We start from the raw sequence: 8,826 nt of genomic DNA, 5'->3' as shown, positions 1-8,826 counted from the left end.
TGTCAGGATCAGAATCCTGTGGTATCTAAACTAATTTTCTCTGCTAACACTTCATGTGGGGTTTTATAGAAGACAGTTATTCCTCATTGTTCCCAGATGAACCATATAAAACTATGTTTTGAAAATGTTTCAACATTTTGTTGCAAATATTTTCAAGTGGACTAAAAGAATGTATCCCAGACTTGGCTCTGAAGCAGAGTATGAGCCACTATTAGCCATGATTCCTACAGGAAGGTCAGACCCCCCCCCCCCCCCCCACACATATCTGACGGATTCCCCCTGAGATCACACCGGGATTCCAGAAATCTCACCCATTCGCCGGCAAATCCCCCGTCGAGTTTTATAGCCTGGCTGAGTTTAAACTCAGCTTTATTCCCAACACCATGGTAACCCCTCTCTGATCTTGTTGTTCCACCCCCCTCTCCCCCATCATCTGAACCACTTCAGAGAAAGCTGTAGTTAACGCCACAACTCAGTCTGTAAAATAAACTGGTCCAACTGGTGCAGGAGACTCTGTTCACCCTAAAACTCCAGGACATCTTTGATTGGTCGTATTTAATCTGAAACATTCTGAAGAGTCTGAAGCTTTTAATCCCAGTCCATGCAGACGCGATGTTTCCATGCAGACGTGATGTTTCTATGCAGACGTGATGTTTCCATGCAGACGTGATGTTTCCATGCAGACGTGATGTTTCCATGCAGACGCGATGTTTCCATTGAGACGTAATGTTTCAATGCTAACGTGATGTTTCCATGCAGACATGATGTTTCCATGGAGACATGATGTTTCCATGCAGACGTGATGTTTCCATTGAGACGTAATGTTTCAATGCTAACGTGATGTTTCCATGCAGACATGATGTTTCCATGGAGACATGATGTTTCCATGCAGACGCGATGTTTCCATTGAGACGTAATGTTTCAATGCTAACGTGATGTTTCCATGCAGACATGATGTTTCTATGGAGACATGATGTTTCCATGCAGACGTGATGTTTCCATTGAGACGTAATGTTTCAATGCTAACGTGATGTTTCCATGCAGACATGATGTTTCCATGGAGAAGTGATGTTTCCATGGAGAAGTGACGTTTCCATGCAGACATGATGTTTCCATGGAGACATGTTTCCATCCAGACGTGATGTTTCCATCCAGACATGATGTTTCCATGCAGACGGGATGCTTCCATGGAGACGTGATGTTTCAGCCTCAACTGTCAGATTCTGAGGCTAAAATGATGTAAAATGAATGTATGAATAGATAAAACAGCATAAAGAGCAACCAGAAGTTTGTAGAAATAACACACAGATCAGTCTTTTCTCATCTGCACATCATCCTCTCACGTCTGAAACACACACACACACACACACACACACACACACACACACACACACACACACACACACACACACACACACACACACTCTTTCCATGTTTACACACTTCTTCCTGCTACTATCTACCTGCTATCCTCACTGCAGCACCTCCACCTCAGCTGCATCCCAAACGTCTTCTTGGCTTTATTCCAGCCACAGAGGATCATTATTTTCCTGCTTTTCTCATCACTTGTTGATCTTTGGCTGCTCCTGATTGGACGTTACCGTCAGTTTAAGCTCTCTGATTGGTGGAAAGTCTGACAGGAAGTGTCTTCATCATCATGTCCAGGTGAAAATAGAGGTCTCTTAGCAACATGGTAGTGATGATGATGAAGATGTGATAAATAATGGTGGATTTACCATCTAGAGTCTCTGAATAAACACTACATCTGGATTGTAGACCTCCTGGACGGATAGAAACGCTGGAAAACCTCCGTAGATCAGCTGGAGGGTCACATGACCATCACAGAGTTACATACTGCTATTCCTGAGACAGTGATGATGAGAAGTGAAAGACCTGAAAATAAAACAAGGTCTCTCCTCTGTTTCAGGTTCAAACTCCATGAATCTACTGGTTTTTGTCTGGTCTCTTCCTCCAGCTGGTGTTATGTGTGATCTCTTGCAGCTCCTCTTTAGGACCTTTTAGAAGGTGCTGATGTCCAACATGGTGTCCATCCAAACTTCCTGCATGCCACATCTCACTGGAACGCTCACAGTTTCTGCTCCTTCTGAGCCTAAAAAGTCTCAAGCTGCCATATTTTCTGATGCAGAGGTCATAAAAGGTTTTAAGTCGCTCAGTCTTCTGTTTGCTGTTTCAGGGTTTTATCTTCTTCTCTGGAGGCCAACAACACCACTGTGAAGCAGTTTGGAGGAGACGGAGAGGAACAGGAGCAGGAAACGTGACTTCACGCCACATATATGAGCTGAAATGTGGTGAAATAATAAACCAGCTCAGCTCTCCTTCACGGTCTTTCACATGTTGTAAACTGATGTTAGTAGACATAAACAAACGCCATCTTTGTTTGGTCCAACTCCACATAAATGCTCCAAAACATTCAGATCCTAATCGATCGTTTGATGAAGTTATTTCATTGACAGGTAGAAAGCACTTAACCCTTTGTTGGGGTCAGCTGTTCCTCCTCCTGTCAGCTGTTCCTCCTCCTGTCAGCTGTTCCTCCTCCTATCAGCTGTTCCTCCTCCTGTCAGCTGTTCCTCCTCCTCCTGTTCCTCCTCCTGTCAGCTGTTCCTCCTCCTCCTGTTCCTCCTCCTGTCAGCTGTTCCTCCTCCTCCTGTTCCTCCTCCTGTCAGCTGTTCCTCCTCCTATCAGCTGTTCCTCCTCCTGTCAGCTGTTCCTCCTCCTGTCAGCTGTTCCTCCTCCTCCTGTTCCTCCTCCTATCAGCTGTTCCTCCTCCTGTCAGCTGTTCCTCCTCCTCCTGTTCCTCCTCCTGTCAGCTGTTCCTCCTCCTATCAGCTGTTCCTCCTCCTGTCAGCTGTTCCTCCTCCTGTCAGCTGTTCCTCCTCCTCCTGTTCCTCCTCCTGTCAGCTGTTCCTCCTCCTATCAGCTGTTCCTCCTCCTGTCAGCTGTTCCTCCTCCTGTCAGCTGTTCCTCCTCCTCCTGTTCCTCCTCCTGTCAGCTGTTCCTCCTCCTCCTGTTCCTCCTCCTGTCAGCTGTTCCTCCTCCTATCAGCTGTTCCTCCTCCTGTCAGCTGTTCCTCCTCCTGTCAGCTGTTCCTCCTCCTGTCAGCTGTTCCTCCTCCTCCTGTTCCTCCTCCTGTCAGCTGTTCCTCCTCCTGTCAGCTGTTCCTCCTCCTATCAGCTGTTCCTCCTCCTGTCAGCTGTTCCTCCTCCTCCTGTTCCTCCTCCTGTCAGCTGTTCCTCCTCCTCCTGTTCCTCCTCCTGTCAGCTGTTCCTCCTCCTATCAGCTGTTCCTCCTCCTGTCAGCTGTTCCTCCTCCTATCAGCTGTTCCTCCTCCTGTCAGCTGTTCCTCCTCCTGTCAGCTGTTCCTCCTCCTCCTGTTCCTCCTCCTGTCAGCTGTTCCTCCTCCTGTCAGCTGTTCCTCCTCCTCCTGTTCCTCCTCCTGTCAGCTGTTCCTCCTCCTGTCAGCTGTTCCTCCTCCTCCTGTTCCTCCTCCTGTCAGCTGTTCCTCCTCCTCCTGTTCCTCCTCCTGTCAGCTGTTCCTCCTCCTGTCAGCTGTTCCTCCTCCTCCTGTTCCTCCTCCTGTCAGCTGTTCCTCCTCCTCCTGTTCCTCCTCCTATCAGCTGTTCCTCCTCCTGTCAGCTGTTCCTCCTCCTCCTGTTCCTCCTCCTGTCAGCTGTTCCTCCTCCTCCTGTTCCTCCTCCTGTCAGCGGTTCCTCCTCCTATCAGCTGTTCCTCCTCCTGTCAGCTGTTCCTCCTCCTATCAGCTGTTCCTCCTCCTCCTGTTCCTCCTCCTGTCAGCTGTTCCTCCTCCTATCAGCTGTTCCTCCTCCTGTCAGCTGTTCCTCCTCCTGTCAGCTGTTCCTCCTCCTGTCAGCTGTTCCTCCTCCTGTCAGCTGTTCCTCCTCCTCCTGTTCCTCCTCCTGTCAGCTGTTCCTCCTCCTGTCAGCTGTTCCTCCTCCTCCTGTTCCTCCTCCTGTCAGCTGTTCCTCCTCCTCCTGTTCCTCCTCCTGTCAGCTGTTCCTCCTCCTCCTGTTCCTCCTCCTGTCAGCTGTTCCTCCTCCTGTCAGCTGTTCCTCCTCCTCCTGTTCCTCCTCCTCCTCCTGTTCCTCCTCCTGTCAGCTGTTCCTCCTCCTGTCAGCTGTTCCTCCTCCTCCTGTTCCTCCTCCTGTCAGCTGTTCCTCCTCCTATCAGCTGTTCCTCCTCCTGTCAGCTGTTCCTCCTCCTCCTGTTCCTCTTCCTGTCAGCTGTTCCCCCTCCTATCAGCTGTTCCTCCTCCTCCTGTTCCTCCTCCTGTCAGCTGTTCCTCCTCCTGTCAGCTGTTCCTCCTCCTATCAGCTGTTCCTCCTCCTGTCAGCTGTTCCTCCTCCTATCAGCTGTTCCTCCTCCTATCAGCTGCACCTCCTGGCGCTTTGCTCACATTGGTTCACATGTAAAATCTGGACCCGGCTCCTGACGACTGGGCGTCGACCTTCCAGTGGGATCTGACTGGAACACGGTGTTTAGTCAGTGGGAGGAGCCCAGTACCAGGCAGCCAATCAGCTGCACCGATAAAGAGCACTATGTGTTTCCGTTCGCTCCTCCCGTGGGTCGGTCCGGGCCTCCTTCAGAGTTACGTCTCAGGAAACGAATCCCACCCAGTAGACAGAGAGAACATAGAAAACATCTGGAATCTAAAGTCACTGGAAATGTGACTGGATTTCTCACCATTTGCTCCCAGTTTGGTTTGAACCTTTTTGTTCCCGTGAAGCACTTTGAGTTGTCTGGTATATGAAGACTGTAAACACCAAGAAACCTTCTCTGCTTACATGAAACATAGAACATATGTAGTCAGTGAGATGAATGATTAATTAGACCCGAGCACCGAAGGCGCTGAGAAGACCTGTGGAAATGTAAACGTTTGAGCAAAAAGGCCTCTTAGCGTCATGGTGAAAAGTCGACAGGAAGGCGGCCAGTTTAGGCCAATTTTTAGGTCATTTTGGCCATTTTATGTGCCACAAAAACTCATCCAAGTGCTTTTATCCAAGTGACATCAAAATTGCTCAGGACACTTGAGAGGCATGTGTGATTAAAAGTTGTGTTAATCGTTTATATAACTCAGAGCATGTAGGAGGGGCGGGGCCTAAAGTTTGATGCTTCGCCATCACAACAAGTTGATTTATAGCTGTGCTCATATGTCTTCATCCACTTTCATTAAAGAAAAGGCTGAATTTACAACAGTCACTCAAATAACTGGAGACTTAAAAAGGAACAATAAATAAAAATTTGCAGAAATAGAATTTAGTAATATAAGACATTGTTTTTTTTCATTTAATTGAGTCTGAAAAAAAAAAAACAAAAACAAAAAACAAATGTGTCCTGAACAAATTAGAGCACTTTTCTGTTGAACAGTGGGACAAAATACCTGTCAACAGGTGCAGAAGTCTGACTGAGAGGAACAGAAAACACCTGACTGGAGCAGAAACATTAAAGGATTGTTCAACTAAATATTACTGATGGAATATTTAATAAATGATCTTATTTGTTTGCTTTTTAAAAAAATATTTCTATTGAACCAGAAATAGAAAATAGTGTGATGATTTTCATAACATTTTTATTTATTATTACTTTAGTCAATTTCAGCTTATTTTACAGGAAGCTGTTTTTTCCTTCTTTAATAAAAGGGTGTGAATAAATATGAGCCCAACTGTAAACAAACCCGGTCGACACCAAACTCCCAAACTCCCGTCTCCATATGACATCACCACCATGGCCCCGCCCCCTGGTGACAGGCAGTCTCTTGTTGTAAAGCCCAAATGACGTGATGGGGAGTTTGGCTGCAGGTGAGAGAAACATGAGAGGAGGTCGCCAGGGGAGGCGGAGCCAATAAGCCGAGTGGCGCCGTAGGTACGAGGGCCTTCACAGCTGCTTGCAGCTTTCTGGTTTGTCTTAAATCTGGTGGCCCAGTTCCAGTCGGCCTCTCCCAGTTACTGAAGTTTCTTCCTTCCATGAGCTACATGACTGGAGGCTGACCAGTCATGGTTACCAGTTCACAGACCATCCTCCCAGTAGACGGGGAAGGCCAGAGATGTGGAATTTTCCCACTATGTCACATGATGTCACGATGCAGGGAGTTACTGGTGTGTTCATGTCTGTTACAGTGATGATTAAACCTCCGTGTGTGTGTGTGTGTGTGTGGAGAGGGGATCTTCTCACACCCCTGGGCTGTGTCTCAGCTCTATGGGGGCTCCTGTTGGGGGCTTCAACAGGCTGGGTCTTCCTCTGGTTGGAGTCCTACTTTGCTGAGTTCTGGGTGGATTTATTATTGTATCAAATCAAATCAAAGATACTTTATTTATCCCCGAGGGGAAATACAAGTTTTTTTTTTTATTTGTTTTTTTTGGGATGAGAATCAGCACCTCCAAATCTGAGACCATGGTCCTCAGCCGGAATAGGGTGGATTGCCCTCTCCGGGTCGGGAGTCAGGTCCTGCCTCAAGTGGAGGAGTTTAAATATCTCGGGGTCTTGTTCACGAGTGAGGGAAGGATGGAGCGTGAGATCGACAGACGGTTCGGTGAGGCGTCTGCAGTAATGTGGACTCTGCGCCGGTCTGTTGCGGTGAAGAAGGAGCTGAGCCAAAAGGCGAAGCTCTCCATTTACCAGTCGATCTACGTTCCTACCCTCACCTATGGTCATGAGCTGTGGGTCGTGACCGAAAGAACCAGATCTCGTATACAGGCGGCTGAAAGGAGTTTCCTCCGCAGGGTGGCCGGGCTCTCCCTTAGAGATAGGGTGAGGAGCTCGGTCATCCGGGAGGAGATCAGAGTAGAGCCGCTGCTCCTCCGCATCGAGAGGAACCAGTTGAGGTGGCTCGGGCATCTGGTCAGGATGCCTCCTGGACGCCTCCCTGGTGAGGTGTTCCAGGCACGTCCCTCTGGGAGGAGACCCCGGGGAAGACCCAGGACACGCTGGAGGGATTATATCTCTCGGCTGGCCTGGGAACGCCTCGGGATCCCCCCCGCAGAGTTGGCAAATGTGGCTGGGGAGAGGGAAGTCTGGGCTTCCCTGCTTAGGCTGCTGCCCCCACGACCCGACCCCGGATAAGCGGCAGAAGATGATGATGATGATGATTAAGTTTTTTTTTCATCCACAGTGGATTTGTGATCTGGGATTAGTCTTCCAGGTCCTGGGGGTCTACTGGTCTCCCTCTGATCTTCACAGGGACCCGGTCTTATTTACAGGGTCACTGATCCTGATTGCAGGATAATGATGACTGTTCATATAAACCTTACAAATAAATACAACCTACAAATGTGTTTCATTTATAAAATCAGTTTTCATTTATTCATTTATAAACATTCATTTACCAGTATGTAAACAAATGATCCAATTTCCACCTGAGTTGAGATTTTCCTTCCATGCAACTGTTTTTTTTTCTCCCTGTAAAACATTCCCAGAAGTTCACGTTGGGACTCTTTTGTCTCAGATTAATGACTGGACTTTGTCTAACGACGGCTAATCCTGCATCGTCTTCATCTTATCTCTTTGCTGAGATCTCTGTCCAGTAAACATCCAGTGAACTCTCTTTCTTGTCTTTTCTTCCTCCAGTGTTCGCTCTGGTTTTTTAACTGAACCAACTATGATGCACATCTAAATTAGCCGGTGTTGATAGCCAGTTGCTAGCTTGCGAATGGACAGAAATTTTCATAATGCTACTTTAAATAAAACTAAATAAGATTTTTCTAAACGAAATCTGAATCTTAAACCAGCAGGGGAAATTTGTTCATGCTTTCAGTGGGAAACAATCAGCTCTCTAACAGCAAAATAGGTTTCCATGACGATAAGAATAACAACTGGGTAATCAGATCATTCTAATAGTCGTATCTGATTCAGTAATCACTAAAACACAGTTTTACATTTTTACTCTCATTAGATTTTCTTCAGTGATGTAAGAGTCAAACTTCTTGTTGTTCTCCAATCATCCAGCCTTGTTTAGGTAAACACGTCGAGGGCTGCAGCTTCGCTAACAGTTAGCTGTTCTAATGAAAACAGGCTACATGCTGCTGTCCTGCGATCTACTTTATTACTGACATGGATCTATGCGTTCAGTATAAATCTGAAGTTAAAGGGCCTGAAGGCATCGGAGAATTAGAGAGAAATCCGGCTGTGTTGACCTGATTTCTCATTACGAGTTAAATGCTGTTAACTGATTAAATAAATCATATTATGATGTTTATGTGGTTATTTGTATAAATACAAGTCAACTTGTCAAAAAAAAAGTAAAGAAACAGTAGTGTTTCATTAATCAGCCATGTGGTCTGGTTAACCTGCACCGCATTATTTTAACCCCATAAAGCCAAATGTATTTGATACGGTTTCAGAGGTGTTGTGCTTGAAGAAGCTTTATTTAAAACCTTCTTGTAGACAATATGACACTGGTCTCCAGGAAGCAGAAGACTGCACTGCAACCATTTTGACCTTTTACATGGTAATAAATGGTGAGAATGCCAGAAAACAATAGTAATTTTCTTTTCAGATTCTTTTAAAGGACCAAATAAAAACTTCAGAATAAAAAAATGGACTTTTCTGCACAGTTTTTCTTCGGTTGGGCTTTAAAGGAATAAGGGCCTTATCGTTTAAAAGCCTATTTTATCTTGACTTGCAGATGTTCCTTTTCATGTAAGTTAGTTGTTGCTTAATGGCTCATTTTCATGTTACCCTTTAAGTTGGTTCAAATTAATTATTATAAGTAATTAATATTATTTTATTTGGTTCATTATGGTTATTATTATTATTATTATTTATTTATTTACATTAATTCTAATTATTATAAGT

The sequence above is a fragment of the Telmatherina bonti genome, assembly GCF_933228915.1.
Source record: "Telmatherina bonti genome assembly, chromosome: 6".
NCBI classification, from domain to species: Eukaryota; Metazoa; Chordata; class Actinopteri; order Atheriniformes; family Telmatherinidae; genus Telmatherina; species Telmatherina bonti.
Note: the sequence above shows the minus strand (reverse complement) of the source record.